General features: G+C 38.1%; 1 long non-coding RNA gene across 1 annotated transcript; it reads right to left on the bottom strand.

Annotated features, from left to right (window-relative positions):
• Positions 1 to 16,749: 16,749 nt before the first annotated feature.
• Positions 16,750 to 17,977, bottom strand: LOC106426245. The gene is made up of 5 exons (XR_001285281.3): positions 17,752 to 17,977; positions 17,473 to 17,600; positions 17,301 to 17,364; positions 17,143 to 17,210; positions 16,750 to 17,046 (listed from the first exon to the last, which is right to left on the bottom strand). It is a non-coding gene; the product is annotated as an uncharacterized LOC106426245 (long non-coding RNA).
• Positions 17,978 to 20,006: the final 2,029 nt, after the last annotated feature.

Genomic DNA, 20,006 nt, shown 5'->3' with positions numbered 1-20,006 from the left:
TGGCATTCCAAGAGCGGCTCGTCTCTCACTCAACATTCTCTGCATAACCGGGTTTCCCACGGCCATCACGTCTAGCAAATCCTCAAGAGAGTCTAAACGAACCTGCTGGCTATCCATTTGAGCCTTCATCTGAGCAGTCTCTTCATCCCGTCTCGAAGTGTATGACGAAGTTGCCCTTGCAACTTCGTTAACAGAGCCTATACCGACTATCCGTCCCTTCTTTTTAGGAGCCACCTATAAAATCAAAACATATATTAATATAGTTAATTATGTTAAAATATTTAAAATAATGTAAACAAAAATTTTAAGTTACCTTTTCGAAGATTCTGTCGACCTCTTCGGTGGATAATGTGACTGATAATCCATCGGGAGACTCTTGGGTTAGTTGCGTCTCCCGTTCTTCAATCCGACCAGCCACTGTTCGGAAGAGTTTCTCAGATGCAGGATCCACAAAAACTTCGTCGGATGTGGCGTGAGTCATCTTGAATAGGTCAGATAGAGAAGGTAAGACTCCCGTCTTCTCGAACTACAAAAAAAAAATAAATTAAATATTATAAATTATATTAATTGAATATTTTAAAATATATATTTAAAACAAAACTTACAGCTTCTAGACGGACTCCTGCATGAGGTTTTTGTCCGGTTCTGTGAAGCATGGGCAAATGACCATCTTTATCCTTCGTCCTTCGAGAAGCCGAGCACGAATTGGCCTTTTTGATCGAAGAGGGGTGCTCCCAATAGGCGATGAGGCCATCCCACACATCCGTCGTGAGCTCAGTGGGCTTTCCCTCATACCCGTAGATCTCCCACTTGTCCTTCCAATCAGAGACTGTGTTGCAGAGGCGTATCTTTGCCTTTGCAACGAATTCCGCCTTCACCCTCTCGGTGATTCCCAAAGACCAATGCCACTTTTGCTGAAACATAAAAATTTGGAAAAAATTACAATTAATAATAAATATTAAATATATATATATATATATATATATATAAAAGTGAAAATTTAATTAAATTTAAAAATCTTACCGCAAAACATTTAAACCACGTGATCTTAACGTGATTTGGTGTCTTGCTCCAGTTCGGGTATGCCCCGTCGTAGTAACCCTTAATCGTCGCCGAAATGCTCCGGCTAACACGGTTGTTAGCCCCAAACCTGAAAAAAACAATTTAACCGTTACAAAATAAAAATTAATTAAATTTTAAAGTAATAAAAATTAATAACTTACCAATAAGTTCCTCGGGGTCTATCGGGGTCTAGAACATCCAAACCCTCCCGTCCAGGCTGGGCAAGCAAATCCTCCACCGTATATCTCGCGAAGGGAGCATATGAAGGCACACGCAAATCCGGATGAACTGCACCTTCTGGGACAGGCTCAGGTGCAGCCGCTGGAGGAGGAGGTGGAGGCATCTGCGGTGGAAGAGGAGGACTCGAAAAAACTCTCTGAGAAGTCTGAGAGTCTGGAACTGCATCGGAAGACGATGGACCGGAAGAAGATGTACAGAAACCATCGCCAAACAACTGGGCATAAGTAGGTGCTGCTGGTTTCCTTCTAGGAACCATCTAAAAAAAAATTAAATAAATTTAATCAATTATGACGACATAATTAAAAAATTATTCCGTTACCTAACTAATCACCTAAACTATAGGATTCGGTCATCTAACTAATCACCTAAACTAATTATCTAAATAATCACCTAAACTAATTACCTAACTAATTAATAACCTAAACTAACTAAAAAAAAAAAGGAGGAAAGAGAATGTACCTTAGAGGGAGAGGAGAGGAGTTTGGGAGGAATGGACGAGGCAGCCTCGTCTCGGCGACCCAATATATAGAAAATGTTTCGTCGTAAACGCGACGTAATATTACGACGAAGTTACCAGGCCCGCGTTTTTTCATTTACGACGAAGTTACCACGCCCGAGTTTTTCGATTTACGACGAAATTACGTCGAAACATCGGTTTACGACGAATTTACAAGGTCCACGTTTACGATGAAGTTACCAGGCCCGCGTTTTTCCATTTACGACGAAATTACGTGGAATAGATAACCATTTACGACGATTTTACAACGCTTAACCCTAAACACCGAGAATGAAATCCCTAAACCCCAAAGTCACATATCATCTAACATCATATCTCTTCTCTACTACTTTGTGCTCTTTCTCCAACTTAAACTCTAAAACCCTAAAACTCCAAATAATTTTTTTAAAATTAACACAAATACATATTATATAAAACAACATTTGTTACACATACATTAGGATGGTAAAAAAACAATATTTCTTTAAACATACGTTACAATAGAGAAATACAACATCAGAGACATATATTACATCACTCTAAATCGTTTTCGTTCTCATCAATATTACATCACTCTAAATCGTTTTCGTTCTCATCACTATCATTACAATCATCATCGTCGCTTCTCTCGAACTCGTCTTCACGTGCTTCATCTGTCGCATCTTCGGGAATATCTTCATATTGAAAGTTTTGCGGGTCGATCAAAAGGATTTCATCAGTTGGTTGTTCTGGTACCTCAACTTCATTGATAGCGTCTTCTTCTTGCAAGGGCGGTTCTTCTCCAGCGACAATGCGTCCACGAGGTGTAATTTTGATAGCAGCTAACCAGTTTATCCCGGAAGTTCGAAGCCGAGGATAAGGAAGGAAGCTTACTTGCTCGGCTTGTGAAGCTAAAATGAAAGGCTCAAATTTGTTGTATCTTCTCCCAAAATTGACATCCACAACACCAAATTTGTTATACCGAATCCCTCGGTTCACAACAGGATCGAACCATTCACATTTGAAGAGGACGCATTTTAGCTTCAATAACCCCGAAATTCCACTTCAATAATCTCCTGCAAGATCCCGTAAAAGTCCGTTTCACCTTTCACACATATTCCGTAGTTACTCGTTGCCCGATGTCTCCCATACTCGTATGTGTGAAAGGTAAATCCTCGTGTGAAATACATAGGTGATGTGGTGACCTTTGCAACTGGACCTTGAACCAATTCGTGAAACCATACGGGATAATAAGGATCGTCATAATCAACCTGCAAAAAGCAGTTATTCTTAATTAATATTGAAGTATCAAAACACTTACTTAATTAATCAATGTATGAGATATATTACGTACCTGTGATTTTAACCACTTGACAAAGTGCTTATCTTTACGTGTGTCCACATCAGTTGCAGATATTCCTGGTATTGCTTCTTCAACTTGAGATACAAACATGCTGCAAATTAAACAAATAATCAAGTCATACATAATTAACTGCAATTCATATAATTAACATTCACAAAAATATTTACCTTTCAAAGTAACGGGTCACTGCATCCTCGCAGTTGAGCAGAATATAAGTGTGGGCACTATGTTTATCCTCTTCACATGACCACCATACTTCTTTCGTTTTACCACCAAACCGTGCAATTTCGCAGAAAATGTCAGGAACACCATCAATTGGATATGATGTCGGTACTCCACCATCATCATATCTTCTAGGAACTCTTTTCCTCGTACGAACAGTTGGAGCAAAGTAGTATGATGTGAAGTTAGATGTTTCGGCTGTCAAACTCCCGCAACTATTGAACCTTCCACCTTTGCAAGATTTCTTGCTTTCCCCTTCAAATGTTTCATCTGTCGCTCATACGGATACATCCATCCGTTGTGAACAGGTCCACGAAGCAATGCTTCATACGGTAGGTGGACAACTAGATGCTCCATGACGTCAAAAAATGAAGGAGGAAATATCTTCTCCAGGTTGCACAATATGATCGGAATGTTATGATGAAGTTGTTCGATGACTTCTTCCTTGAACGTACGTGTGCTGAGATCTCTGAAAAAAGCGCCGATGGCTGTATATTGCAAAAGTAATCAAATTAATAACATTTCATAACATATGTATATATATTAACGTTTTATAATTACCTGCAAGTGCTTCATGGACATTTGCTGGAAGGAGCTCGGCAAAAGCAAATGGAAGTAGTCGTTGCATAAACACATGACAATCATGACTCTTCATTCCGGAGAACTTTTGACCTCGTTCAACACATCTTGACAGATTTGAAACATAACCATCAGGAAACTTAACTTCTGATGCAACCCAGTCAAACAAGGTTGTTTTGGCTTCTGATGACAACCGGAAGATGGGAACAGGAACGTTTCCATTGCTCTTGATATGTAACTCACTTCTTGAGCAAATATCAGGTAAGTCCATCCTTGACTTTTTGTTATCTTTTGTCTTCCCAGGGACGTTAAGTAATGTATTCATGATGTTCTCAAAAAAGTTCTTCTCAATATGCATGACATCCAGATTGTGGCGTAAGAGAAGATCCTTCCAATAGGGTAGCTCCCAAAATATACTCTTCTTATGCCAATTGTGAGACACACCATACCCATCAGGCATATTTCCAGGAACATGCCAATTTCCTCCAACTTTAACTGTTTCCTGAGCTCCGTAATAATCAATGTCTGCTTCGATCTGCTGGCCGGTGAGATATGGAGGAGGACCGTCTCTGACAATTTTTTTGTGCCGAAACAATGTCTTATTTCTTCTGTACGGATGGGCAAGTGGAAGAAAGCGACGATGACAGTCAAACCAACAACTCTTCCTACCATTCTTCAGTTGAAAAGCATCCGTCGATCCAAGACAATATGGACAAGATAATCTTCCATGTGTTGTCCAGCCAGACAACATCCCATAAGCAGGGAAATCACTTATCGTCCACAGCAGAACTGCTCGCATCGTAAAATTGTTTTTCAAGGAACAATCGTACGTCCTCACCCCTTCTGACCACAATTGCTTTAGCTCTTCTATCAACGGTTGAAGAAAAACATCAAGAGACCGTTTTGGATGCTTCGGCCCAGGGATTAATATGGTCAAAAATAGAAATTCTTGTTCCATGCACATATCCGGCGGTAAATTGTACGGCGTAAGAATGACTGGCCACAAAGAATATTGTCTACCAGACATTCCAAATGGACTAAATCCATCGGTGCATAACCCAAGATAGACATTCCGAATATTTGTAGCAAAATCTGCGTGTACCTTGTTGAAATGTTTCCACGCTCTTGCGTCTGATGGATGTGCAACCTCACCATCTCTCTGGACATGTTCCGCATGCCACCTCATCGACGCAGCAGTCCTCTCAGATTGATATAATCTTTTCAATCTGTCTGTAATTGGTAGGTACCACATCCTTTGGTACGGTACCCTATTCCTCCCACGGCCTTGCGGTTTGAATCGTGGTTTTTTGCAGAATCGACACTCTTCTAACTTGTCATCTTCTTTCCAGTAGATCATGCAGTTGTCGATGCAAACATCAATCATCTCCGAAGGCAACCCAAGACTATAAACCAATTTCTGAATCTCATAATAAGATTCAGCAGACACGTTGTCTTCTGGCAAATACTCTTTAAACAACTCCGCCCATGCATCCATGCAATTCTCAGGTAAATTATGATCCGTTTTAATATTCATCATCCTAGCTGCTAGAGACAATTTAGAGAGACCTTCTCTACAACCAGTGTAGATTGGTTGATTTGCAGCATCTAGCATTTCATAAAACCTTTTTGCATCCAAATTAGGTTCTTCTACATTTCCAGTTCCATCAGCTATTGTTGTAGTTGTTTCTAAAAATGCATCACTAATCATATCTTGAACCCTATCATGATCTACCATCTGCTCATGATCTTGATGATAATTATATTCATTATGCAAATGATTCGGTTCTTCACTATGATGACCATCCTCAAAATTATTATTACTACTACTAGCTTCATTTCCCCCATAACCCTCTCCATGTTGATACCAAATGTAGTACTGTGGTGTAAATCCTCTGTTTACTAAATGCTTCCATACAGTTTCACTACGTGCAAATTTTGAATTCTTGCATTTCCGACAGGGGCAGAACATCTTACCGCTTTCCTGTGTGATCGGTGTACAGCCCGCCTGGTGCATGAATGTCTCTAGCCCGCTCAGAAATGCGTTCGTCACCCTCCCGTCGGAATCTTTGTGCAAATACATCCAACTCCGTAACTCGTAAATACTACCGCCACCGGCCATTTTTTTCTTAGATTTTTTTTTGAAATCTTTTTTTTTCTGATTTTTTTTCTCCCGTTTGTGTGTTGTGAGGAAGAGAGTTGTGGGAAATGACATATATATAGAGAAATTTTCGAGTTGGGTAGTTGAAATATAACAACGATTTTACAAGGAATATTTTACATGGATTTTACATGGTTTTAACATATTATTTACAACGACTTTACGACGAAATTAGGTAAGTTAAAGCACATTGAATACACGTTTTCACCTAAATATAACGGTAACATGCTTCGTTGTAATGTCGATGTAATGATTACGACGTATTTCTCATTCCACGTACATTCGTCGTAAACTTACATGGAGTTTACGACGAAATCTATTCGTCGTAAATTTACATGGCGTTTACGACGAAAGTTAGATTCCGCGTAATTTCGTTGTAAACACCATGTAAATTTACGACGAAATATTTTCATCGTAAATGTTCGTTGTTATGGGCACGTTTTCTTGTAGTAGAAAACTTATTAATTAAATAAACTTTTTAAGTATGAACCCTTCACCGTGTTTAGTTGGTAATGCCTCTTTAACATTATTCAAACACCTAAAATAATCTTGAGGTTTTATCATGCAACCTTTTTGTGTTGTACACATTCTTTTCTTTACCACATGTGTAAGAAGGATTGGAAACTAAGATGGAACAGAAAATAATTAAGTAAAGTTAAGTCAGGTAAAAATGTAATAGTAAATATCCAATAACATTTAAGATTTCTTGTTAATTCCTTCTTTTTAACTATTTTTAATTATTTTTAACTATAACATTTAAGGTTTCTGATTTATTTATAAACCGACTTACTTGAATTTTCCGTTTATGCTTCAAGAGTTCTGTAAGTTGACACTAATTGTTAAGGTCGATAAATTCATTCATGAAGCATTCTAACTAATAAAAATGAATATTTAGGTTCGATGAATTGTAAATTATATATGTCAAATTCTTTGAGTCACAGACAATATTCTTAGTAAATAAATAAGTTTTAAAATCAACAAGTTGTTATTAATTATATTAAATGACTAATTTTATATATTATCATAATAATATGATTATAATTTTTTTTATAATATATTAATATTGGTAATTTATTATTAAACTGCTATATTATATTATATTAAATCAGTCATAAGTATTTTACAATGTACTCATTTCTAACTAAGTATTAGTCTTACAAATCGTTTAATAATACTTGAAATAACATTCAATTACAACCGCAAACTCCTACATCCCCATTCATAACTGATGTGTTAAAACCAATCAGATACTAAAGTCAACATCGAGGTTCAATTGGAGTTACAACATACAATATATTATATTGTTTTATTTGGAAAGTAATTTTGAATAAGAATCAATTTTAGGTTGGTTTATTACTAAGTTATCAATAATAAAATGATTTATTAAAAATATTCAATTTACAAAAAATAATTATTAAAAAAATTAATTCAAACAAACTAAATAAATATAATATATTTAAAAAATTCTAAAATATTTTAGAGTAAAAAAATGTAAAATTTTATTGAAACTTATACGGGAGAATTGCCAAGTGTGACTCAAAACTTGGAGTCAAACCCAAAACAATACCCCAACTTGGGTCAAAGGCAAAAGTAACCTAAAAGGCTATTGAAATTACAACTATCCCCTTGTGACCAAACAAAAAAACGGAATTTTTTTTACGTTTCTACCCCTCGCAAGTCGTCTGTTTAGACGACTTGAAAATAAGTCGTCCAGACGACTTAACTGAAAGTCGTCTGGACAGTTAGTCTTAAACATAATTTAAAAATTTTGTAAAAAATATTTTGATAAGTGAAAAATGGGAATTATGTAATTAACATATGTCTTAGGAGGTATAAATTAAGATATAACAAATTTCAATTGTTTTCAGCATAGATGAGTGAAAGTAGTGAGTCATGATATTCTTTAGTTTATGTTTCATCAACATATGTTGTAGTATTGTATGTGTTCTTAGGGTTAGATTTTGGAAAGCATTAAAACCGTTTTTGAAAATTTTTAAAATTACTTATGCGTGTTCATTTCTGTGTATAGTAAACACTATTTAAGTATAATTTGATTTTATAACGTGGTTAGTTAGTTAATCTAGTCATTTTAGTTTAGGGGTTCATTTTAGGGTCTAGGACGACTTAATATTTTGTCGTCTGAAAACAGACGACTAAATATTAAGTCGTCTGTTGTACATTATCAGCCAGAATAAGTCGTCTAAACCGGACCAAACCTTAAAGTTTACCAATGTACTTTTAAAGCTAACCGGATTATTTACCCAATATATAAGGTGATTTTTTTTTTTTTTGTTTCATTTTTCGCGAAATTCAGAAACCCTAACAGTTCTCTCTCAAAGGCGATTTCGAATTCCCACGATTTCCGAACAAACCATCGTTCTCAACGTCAGCTATCTATCTCACTTCATTCTCACCGTTGTCGCCGCAGCTTCTTCTAACCCTAGCGCCGCCGATTCCTCTAAACCCTAGCGCCGCCGATTCCTCTAAACCCTAGCGCCGCCGCTTCCACTATTTCCGAACAAACCGTCGCCCTCGCCACCGTGGTCACCAACGTTCTCACCGCCGCTTCCTCTAAACACTAGCGCCGCCGCTTCTTCTAAACCCTAGCGCCGCCGCTTCTTCTCTGTAAACCTTAGCGCCGTTTCTCTGTAAACCCTAACGCCGCTAAGTCATCAATCTCGAGGAAAAGATGAACATAAAACGTTGTCTCTATCAATTTACTCATTCTCACCGTTTCACGTTTATTTTTTCAGATCTATAACCGCAATGACGAGTACTCCAACTCCTTCTGCGACTGGAAGACTTGTAAGTAATTTAAGTCGTCTACTAAGTCGTCTGGACTTATATTGTTGTCTTTGATTATTTTGCAGACAAAAAGGATGGATATTCCAGAACTCCCCCGTAGGTTATACACATCAGGGGAAGAGCCAGAAGCCCACAATAGCATTTCGTATCATACGGATAACAGCAAGTTGCATACTGCTCTTAGGAAAGCTCTTACTGATGACGAATTTGAAGAGCTCAAGGAGTCGAGTTTGGGAGTTTTCATCAAGTTCAAGGAGCAGGGATTTGGTTGGGCTTCAAGGCTGGTTCACTACATGCTCAGTTTCAAGCTGGACATTAAGAAGAAGTATGAGATGTGGTCTCTCGTTGGTCCAGAACCTTTGAGGTTTTCACTGTTAGAGTTTGAAAACCTCACTGGTCTAAACTGCGAGTACATCGAGGACCTTGAGACACCAAAATGTGACGTTACCCCAGAGATGGTTTCTTTCTGGGGGATGCTGGGAGTTCATCTGGAAGCTGGGCCAACTACTGATCAGATAATAGCAGCACTGAAGAGATGCGGGGATTGGTCCAGGGAAGATCGCAAGCGGCTCGCGTACCTCTCCATCTTCACTGGATTCATTGAAGGGAGAAAGTTTTCAACCGCTACACGATCTACTCTGGCAAGGCTAGTGATGGATTTAGAACGGTTTGAGAATTATCCATGGGGGAGAGTCGCGTTTAAGGTGCTGATGGACTCTTTGTGGAACAAAGAAATTGCTGGCTGTTACACCGTGGATGGGTTTATACAAGTTCTTCAGGTCTGGACGTACACAGCTATGCCGGAATTGGGTGCTAGTATTGGTGGTCCCAGAGCAGACAGTCCGTCTCCACCGATACTGGCTTACGAGGGCAGCAGAGGCCGCAGATCAATGAAAGCTGCTATCTTGAGTCAGGTATTTACTTCAATCCAAAAGACTGCGCAGACGACTTATTATAAGTCGTCTGGAAGGTCGTCCAGCTGGACGACTTATCGGACGACTTATAATAAGTCGTCTGGAAAGTCTTCCCAGCTGGACGACTTATCGGACGACTTAATTAAGTCGTCTGGAAAGTCTTCCATCTGGACGACTTATTAGACGACTTATTATAAGTCGTCTGGAAGGTCTTCCAGCTGGACGACTTAGTAGACGACTTATAATTAAGTCGTCTATTTAGTATTTTTTTCAAATATCTAACTCGATTCTTCTATTTACTGCAGACCCGCGTGATCAACTTTGTTGAGAAGGACATTAGTGAAATGTGGCCAAAATGGGACTCTGAGGTTGAGGACCTGCCCGCGGAGAACATCATTAAAGTCATGTATGAGCGGAGACCGTGGAAGTGGACCATGGATTGCTGGGAAGTCACTGGTACTAAGGTCAATACAAAACCTAAGGTTGTGACTCCATCGAAGAAGGCCAAAGAGATGGTTGTGTTGGAGGAGGAGGAGGAGGAGGAGGAAGACAATCCAAGACCTCGGAAGAAAGCTCGTAAAGAGGCTCCTAAAGTGGCTAGTGAAGAGGCTAGAGAAGAGGCTAGAGGGGTGACCAGAGAGGAGTTGGAAATTATGTTCAAGGGCGTAGCTGACTGCATGAAAAAAGGGTTTAATAAGTGCATGAGGGAGTTTAGGAAGTTGTCCGATAGATTGGAAGCTGTGGAGAAGAAGGTTGGTGTCACCAATCAGGCTACCCCTCCACCTCTAACCAATCAGGCTACCCCTCAAGATAAACAGCCTACCCCTCTTGCCAAAGAAACCGGGGGTAGAAACAAACAGGCTACCCCTCATGCCAATGAAACCGTGGTTAGTAACCAGCCTCCTCCTCATCAAACCAAACAGCAGCCTCCTCCTCCTCAAAAGAAACAGCAGCAGCCTCCTCCTCATCAAACCAAACAGCAGCCTCCTCCTCCTCAAAAGAAACAGCAGCAGCCTCCTCCTCCTCAAAAGAAACAGCCTCCTCCTCAAAAGAAACAGCCTCCTCAAATCAAAGAGGTTAGTATCAAATCCAGGGTTAACTAGTTGTCCAGACGACTGTAAAAGTTGTCTGGACGACTAGTTGACCCTGGACGACTTAAACGTAAGTTGTCTGGACGACTAGTTGACCACGGAAGACTTAATTTTAAGTCGTCCAGGGTCAACTAGTCGTCCAGACAACTTTTATTTAAGTCGTCCAGGGTTAACTTGTGTGCAACTTTTATTGCAGAGATGGTTGCCGGAGGATACAGCAACCGAGGCGAACTCGGTAAATAAGATCTTGCCGGAGGATAAAGCAGATGGTGTCACCTCCAAAGAGATTGTTGCTGTCACTTCCACCGATCACCAACCGAGCCTCGCTTCCACCGATCAACAACCGAGCCTCGCTTCCACCGAGCCAAGCGATCCAGTTTCAGAACCGAGCCTGGTTGTATTGGACAAGCGTGCAAAGAGTAAACGAGCGAAGAAACCTGCTCCCACTGTGAGATCTCCTTATACGGCAGAGAAAAAAAAAGATAAAGTGGCAGCCTATAATCCATTTCCGCCAGTAAACAAAGATAAGTTGAAGGAACTCGCTGATTGGTTGAAAACTGATCCGTAAGTGATTGCTTTACCCATAATAGCTTGATTTAGTCGTCCAAAACTGATTGCTTTTTTGTTTGCAGTCATTATTTAACTAAGACCGAGGACAAACCACGTACATCACCAACAAGGTGGTACCACTTCCTCCGGACAGCCAGAGGATGGCTGGAAGACTGCGTAAGTCTTCTGCACACGACTTATATTTAAGTCGTCTGGTAACTTCTAACTTGTTATATTTAATATGCAGCATATAGATGCTTGGATTAATGTGCTAAGGCAGAGGTATCAGGAGAACCCACAAGCTTTCAGGAGCGAGCGAATGTGCTTCCTGGATCACAACTTTTCCCAGTCTTGGAGAGAGCAGTATCAGCTCTTCAAAACATCGGAACCTGATCACAAAGGTTTAGGAAGAGTTCTACCTGGTGGGGCGTCGTATTTTTATGACGGATCAATACCTTCATTTTGCCAATCAAACAAGAAGTGGGGGGAGGACATTGATGATATCTATGCGCCAGTGAACTTGGACGACAAGCATTGGGTTGCTATTTGGATATCGATCCCTAAGAGGCACATAGTCGTCTGGGACAGCATACCTTCATCTAGTGTACCAGACGCATGGGATGCGATAATGGAGCCTTTTCTCCAGATGGTCCCTTATCTGCTTGTTGAGTGCGCAGCCACCGACGAAATACGGGTCAAATACGGGTTGGAGCCATACACATATGAGAGACCGCTGAAAGGTGTACCCACGGCCAACAATGGTGATTGTGGCGTGTACGCTGTAAAGTACATTGAATGTCATGCTCTTGGGGTCTCCTTTGACCCTAAAGACTTTGCTAGGTGCAACGCGAAGAAAATGAGGGATAATATGGCGGTGGATATATGGAAGGAGCTTGTTGATCAGCATCTGAAAGAAAATGTGGATGGTGATAAGTTCGTGGGCATGTATGATTAGATTTGTGTTTGTATTTGAACTTGTCTTTGTATTTGAACATGATTTTTTAACGAGCGAAGTATTTGTATTTCAGCTTGTCTTTGTATAGATTTGTAAATATATAAGTTGTCTGGAAGAAATAAGTCGTCTGGAAGGTTTTCCAACTGGACGACTTACAAATAAGTCGTCTAGAAGGTTTGGACGACTTATTATAAGTCGTCTGGAAGGTTTTCCAACTGGACGACTTACAAATAAGTCGTCTAGAAGGTTTGGACGACTTATTATAAGTCGTCTGGAAGGTTTTCCAACTGGACGACTTACAAATAAGTCGTCTAGAAGGTTTGGACGACTTATTATAAGTCGTCTGGAAGGTTTTCCAACTGGACGACTTACAAATAAGTCGTCTAGAAGGTTTGGACGACTTGAAGGGATAGTAGAAGGTAGTCTAAAAATAAAATACACTTGAAGGGATAGTAGAAGGTCGTCTAAAAATAAAATACACTGGACGACTTAGTAGAAGGTCGTCTAAAAATAAAATACACTGGACGACTAAAATTTTAGTCGTCTGGACGGGTAATCAAGACTGGACGACTTAAATTTAGGTCGTCTGGACAACTAGTCAACTGGTTGTGTACATTGTGGTTTCGTATGGCCAGTTTCCTTGCAGTTTGAGCATCTCCGTGCCCTGTGTTTCTTCCTGGGTTTGTGTCCTCTCATCCTAGATAGCTCCAACCAAGATTGCCATCTTGATTTCTTCGGTCTCCCCCGACCACGCTTTAGTTCTGGAGGAAAGCATTCTCGTTCCTCAATATGTTGTGACACGATAGGATATATATTCTCTGAGTATCCTGCATACAGATAATTCTTTGAGTACAGTGGACATACAAGTGTGGAGATATGCAAACCAGCATGTATTCCAGCAGCTATAGCATGAGAGCAAGGTATTTTCTCCACTCCATAGACACCACAATCACACTTTGCATGTTCCAAATCAACCACACAGTCCATTTTGCCACCTTTGACAAAGAAATGCCATCCATCAATTGGTTCGACCGTCATCGTACCCGCTATCTCTTCTCGAACAGCAAGCAAGTATTCAACACCCCCGCTATGTTCAGTTGTGAGACTCAAAGCATCTTGTCTCCTTTTCCAATACCATTTTCCTAACTTCTGCCTTATGAACTCCAGCAGGAACGTAATCGGAAATCCTCTTGCTCGCTTCAGTGCGGAATTAATAGATTCAGCAATGTTGCTTGTTTTTATGTTGAACCTGTTCCCCTTACAATAAACCCTTGACCATAGCCTGACGTCGGCTTTCTCCAAATACGTTGCAAGTTCCGGGTTTGCACTCCGTATCTCAGCCATGTACCGGTCAAAATCGTAAACCGTGTGAGCATAAGCAGCCCCTTTCACCAAGTACATGAGATGTTTCCCTTTAAACTTTTTGACAATGTTATCTTGAAGGTGATAATAACATATTCCTCGGGTTGCCCAAGGAAACACCTTATCACACGCACTTTTAATGGCCTTGTGCCGGTCGGAGACTATCACCAGAGGCTTGTCATGAGATATACAACTAGCCAATTTTGTGAAAAACCATTCCCAAGAAGGTATATCTTCCTCATCCACGATCCCAAAAGCCAATGGGAATATCTGAAAATTGCCATCTTGTGCGGCTGCAACTAACATAGTTCCTCCATACTTTCCACTTAGGTGAGTTCCATCCACCACAATGACCCTTCTCTGATACTTAAAACCTTTGATAGAAGCTCCAAAAGAGAGAAATAGATACTTAAATCTTTTCATAGAATCAAGTTCTATCGCCGTGATAGAATCAGGATTTGCAATGGAGATTTGCTCGAGATATGATGCCAGACGCGAATACCCTTCTTCTGCTGATCCTCTCACCAATCTTTGTGCATATAACAGTGCTCTGTATGAAGTGGTGTAATCAAGCGCCATGCCAAACATGTTCCTCATTGCATCAGTGATATGCTGCGGAGTTATCCCATCAATGATTCCAACACGATCAATGAAAAGACTACCTACATACTTCGGAGTACAGTGTCTCCGCTGAGCGATTCGGTCTCCCGCTGAGCATAAATGTTTTTCCACATACTTTGTTACCCAAAACGTGTTTGTCCCATGTTTGACACTCGCTCTGACCTTCCATCCACAATAGCTAACCGGACATGTTGCCACAACGAGAGTTTTCGTTGATTTGTATAATCTGAAAGAAAACTTACCCCTCACTGCTGCCAACCGCAGCTCTGAAAGCAGTGCACCCTTGCTAACAAAACTCTGGTTGACATAGATACTGGTACCATTCGATTTTCCTCCTTCAATAGCATTTGTCTTAGCATATGTCTTTTGGATTTCTTCAAAACAAATATTATCATCATCTTCCTCGTCCTCATCTGGAACCTTTCCATAAAGACTGTAATCCCCACCATTCTGATCCGTTTCACCAACAATAGAATTATCAGCATCCTCCTCCCCATTTTCCTCCTCCCATCTTGATTTTCATCTTCAACAAACTCATTATCACCAACATCTTCAAAACATTCATCAGCTTCATCATCATCACCAACATCTTCTTCCCATTCACCAGCTTCATCATCATCACCAACATCTTCTTCCCATTCACCAGCTTCATCATTATCACCAACATCTTTTTCCCATTCACCAGCTTCATCAATATCCCTTTTCTCTGAAACCGTTTCGACCTTGCTGCGGCTTGATACACAAAGACATACTCTATGGGTTTTGAGTATCTCCAGCAAGTTTCGAACTTGTCTATCACTTGTAACATGAATGGGAAGACTGCCTGGAGCCATCATCATTTCTGCTGGTAATGAGTAGCTAATCTCCACACTCACTGTTCTCATGTCCAGGTTATAATCTTCTTGAGCCATTGCAACAAGTTCAGCATGTGTTGAATCTTCATTCAATAAAAACAATCTTGCTCCTTTGAGATCATCAACCACAAAATCCCAACGGAAATCTCTCAACAACCATTCTCCATACACTGCATGTAACTGAAAAATCATCTGCAAATATTCAAAATAAAACACATTAGTAAACATAGAGAAAATGAAGAAGTTCAATAAACATTGCCGCAGACGACTTAGCATTAAGTCGTCCAGAAGACTTAAAGGTAAGTCGTCTAAAGAGGTCACTTTTGCAATTGAAAATTAAAAGGGACGACTTAATTCTAAGTCGTCCGGCTTTGTTTGTTAAAAAAAAAACTTCAGACGACTTATATATAAGTCGTCTACGAGAAACGGGCTAGTTTTGCATTTGACCGAATCGTGTCAGATCTTTGACTATTTCTGGACGACTTATAATTCAGTCGTCTCTGGGAAAGTTAAAATTTCAATATTTTATGAAAACTTGACGACTTACGTGTAAGTCGTCCTAGGTTAGTTTTGTAATTGAAAAATAAAACTTGAAATTTAACTTTCTCCAGACGACTTAGATGAAAGTCGTCCAGCTAAACGACTTAATTTAAGGTCGTCCGGGATAAGCAAGGTTTGACCAGAAAATTGGGAAAAATTCTGGACGACTTTGCTTTCCCCGGACGACTTTAAATTAAGTCTTCTGGAGGGACGACTTTATATTAAGTCGTCTGGTTAAAGTTAAATTATGAAGTTTTATTTTTCAATTACAAAACTAACCTAGGACGACTTACACGTAAGTCGTCAAGTTTTCATAAAATATTGAAATTTTAACTTTCCCAGAGACGACTGAATTATAAGTCGTCCAGAAATAGTCAAAGATCTGACACGATTCGGTCAAATGCAAAACTAGCCCGTTTCTCGTAGACGACTTATATATAAGTCGTCTGGAGTGTTTTTTTTTAACAAACAAAGCTGGACGACTTAATTTAAGTCGTCCGTTTGACCAGAAGACTCATCAGTAAGTCTTCTACATACAGATGACTTACTAGTAAGTCTTCTACGCGAACAGATCTTGAAAAAAAATTCAAATTCGTACCTTAAACTAGGTGAGATGACTTCGTTTGCACACAGGGTCTTCTCCAACCACCCAGAATCTCAAACGAAAGCAACCGTAAGTCAAAACGAAAGAAATATGGCTCTGTCAACCATAGCCCATATTTTGAAAGAAATGTTGTTTTTAGTTCATAACAATTGAAACAGAGAGAGTGTAAAGAGATTTACGTGCATTAAAGGGCATTAAAAGCTCCAAACAGTTCGTACAAGGTTGTTGCCACTATTCATTGCAGTGGCAATATTGTAAATACTTGAAGAAGATGAGGTTGAGACAGTAAAGAAGCCATTTTCGAAAAAAAAAAAAATGTTAATGGCATTTTCGTAGATAAAATGCAGGTGTGGGGTTAAAATCTCAAAAAAAAAGGAGTCAAAAGAAAAGGTTAGTTTTCTGTTTGACTTCAAGTTTTGAGTCACTTTTGCAAAAAGCCCAACTTATACAGATTTAATAATAGATTACTTTATAATAAAAATATTTTATTTTTAATGTTATCGTATTAATTAAAAATACTTGATAGTAGTTGTAAAGCAGGTAGTACCGTGAAGAGGAGGCAGATTGTTTCCATCTTAAAATTGTTCAACGCATAGCCTCCTAATAAACTACCGCATATTCCACCAACAGCCATAGCACACCCTGAAACAGACTGAAGATTACTAAATGAGGCTCTGATAAACCAATCAAAAAGGAAAACTCAACTAGTGAATAAGAATTCAACTATAATCTTCACATAGAGTCTTACCTCTCAGCTCTTACTGCCTCAGCTATCGTGGCATCTATGACAACATCAGCCATGGCTGATCCAATATTCTGAACGGTCAAAAAAAACATCAGATACAGGCTGGAACTACGGGAGGTTGAGCCTAGACCAAGCAAGAGCCAAGGGATAAGAGAGAGCACCATGGATATCAACAGATACGGCGTCCTCTTTTTACCTCCTATTGGTATACAATCTGAGATGATTCTACATAAATCAAAAATAAGAAAAGAAACAAGTTACTATAGGTTTATAACTCTCACTGCATGCCATTTTAGCTTGATTTATGTTTATGTTCATCCATCTGTTTGATACCCGTATAATGGTTTAATGCTCCATGGGAAGAAGGCAACAGAATAGACAAACTGAGAAGCTGATGGTGATAACAGAAGCCTGTCTTTGAGCTGGTATGAAACATCTGTCCATCCGAAAGATCTAAATCCCTACATATATATAAAAACCGGTAAATCAACTTGAGTGTCACGTAATGCAGTTTCTATATATAGCTAATGCTGAGGAATCAGTTACATTCTCTATTTTGGTTTAACTAGAATTGCCATTTTTTCAGATTGTGTTAGAGAGATTGAAGTAGACCTGAGTGAAGTAAATAAGACAAACGAGCCATAGAAACGCGACGCCAAACGCTGATCATATCGCAGCTGCTTAAACCAATGTATCATCTTCTTCTTGTTGCGAGGAATTCAGACAGAACAGCTTCTTCGGATCATCAATAATCTCTTTCTTTCTTGTTTTCCTCGGCAATCTTTTAATCTGCCAGGTATATAATTATTATAATATGCTTTCCTTTCCTCCTCATTCCGACATTCATTTTCTTTTTCTGTCATGACGGGTTAATTTTGACTTCTTATCTCAACAAAAGCTTCTCAAGTTTCAGACACGTTTTCTAACCTATACAATTTATACACGTCGTCTGTGGGATCCAGTCAACATTGATTGTTTTCTTGATAATCAGATAACTTTTCTTTTTTTGGTAATTTAATCAGATAAACTTCTTATCCTATAAATAAAAAAGGGTTTTTCACTAGATAACTACGTTACTTTATTTAATGAGAAATTCTTGGGTTCACCCTAGAGGTGAACCTCTAGATTCACCAACCAATAGTGTTTGAGTATTTGATATTTGATATCTTTTAAAAAAGGAAACAAAATTGAATTTCCAAATAAGATTATATTTTTAAAATAAAACAATAAATATACATAAAAATAGTTACAAAAAATAAATAAATAAATATTGATAAACTTTTAGCAAAATACTAAATCCTATACCCTAAATCCTAAACTCCAAACCCTAAATTATAAACCTTAAATCTTGGATAAACCGTAAACCATTAGAAAATTTTAAACCCTAAATCATACATTAAAAACTAAATATTAATAATACTAAACCCTAAACCCTAATCACTAAACCCTAAACCCTTGGATAAACCCTGAACCCTTGGATAAATCATAAACTCTAAATCAAAAATATTTATAATTAAACCCTAGAGTTTATGATTTATCCAAGGGTTCAGAGTTTACCCAAAGGTTTAGGGTTTACCCAAGGGTTTAGGGTTTAGTGATTAGGATTTAGGGTTTAGTGTTAGTAAAATTTAGTTTTTAATGTATGATTTAGGGTTTAAGATTTTCTAACGGTTTAGAGTTTATCCAAAGTTTAAGGTTTAACGTTTAGGGTTTAGGGTTTAAGATTTAGGGTATAGGGTTTAGTATTTTGCTGAAGATTTAACAATATTAATTTATTTATTTTTTGTAACTATTTTTATGTATTTTTATTATTTTATTTTAAAAATATAATCTAATTTGGATATTCAATTTTATTTCCTTTTTTAAAAGATATCAAATATCAAATACTCAAACACTATTGGTTGGTGAACCTAGAGGTTCACACTAGGGGGTGAACCCAAGAATTTCTCTTATTTAATTAGGTGAATGGCTATCGTACTGTATATTTTTCATAAATACACCTTTACCCCTATTACATCTACTAGTCAGAAGCAGAGATAGACTTGACACCACTCCTTTATTTATCTTGCTTATGAATTAATGTTAAACTAGGGGAAAAACCTTATTTTTTTCATCGAACACATTTTTGAAAAAGTGAACAGTATTGTTTTCACAGTTGAATTATTTTGACTTTTATCTTCCATATGGTTTTGAAAGCTTTCAAATCAACCATCGAATTGATACATGTCATTTTAATGTTTTTAGTCGTATACTTAAGGAAAATTTACATTTTTGTAGTTTAAAGTCGTTTTAAAAAATTCAAAATATAACATCTAAGAAAAAATCTAACATATAAGAAAAATCTAACATATAAGGTGTCCTCATTTTTGTATTTTAAAGTTGTTTTTAAAAAAAATAACATATAAGGTTTCCTCATTTTTGTAATTTAAAATCATTTTAAAAAATTCAAAATATAACATATAAGAAAAAAATCTATTTTTTTATTATATGGTTAATGTGATTGTTTATTTTTTTTAATAATATAAAATTAAACAAAATGAAGAAGGATGCAAAAATTGTTATCAAATCTTTATTATTCATAATCATTAATTGCCATATATATGTAAATCATATTAGGTAATTTCGTAACTTTTATTTAGGGAACGAATACACATTTCTTATATTTTAGGTTAATATAATGTTCTCTAGTGGACATTAAACAAATTATGACATAAAAACCTTATTTTTTTCCTCGAACACAATTTTGAAAAAGTGAATAGTATTGTTTTCACGGTTGAATTATTTTGACTTTTAACTTACATATGATTTTGAAAGCTTTCAAATCAACCATCGAACTGATACATGTCATTTTAATGTTTTTAGTCGTA

This window comes from Brassica napus, chromosome C6, assembly GCF_020379485.1.
Source record: "Brassica napus cultivar Da-Ae chromosome C6, Da-Ae, whole genome shotgun sequence".
Taxonomy (NCBI): domain Eukaryota; kingdom Viridiplantae; phylum Streptophyta; class Magnoliopsida; order Brassicales; family Brassicaceae; genus Brassica; species Brassica napus.
The sequence above is the reverse complement of the archived record's forward strand: the minus strand, read 5'-3'. Positions and strand labels throughout refer to the sequence as shown.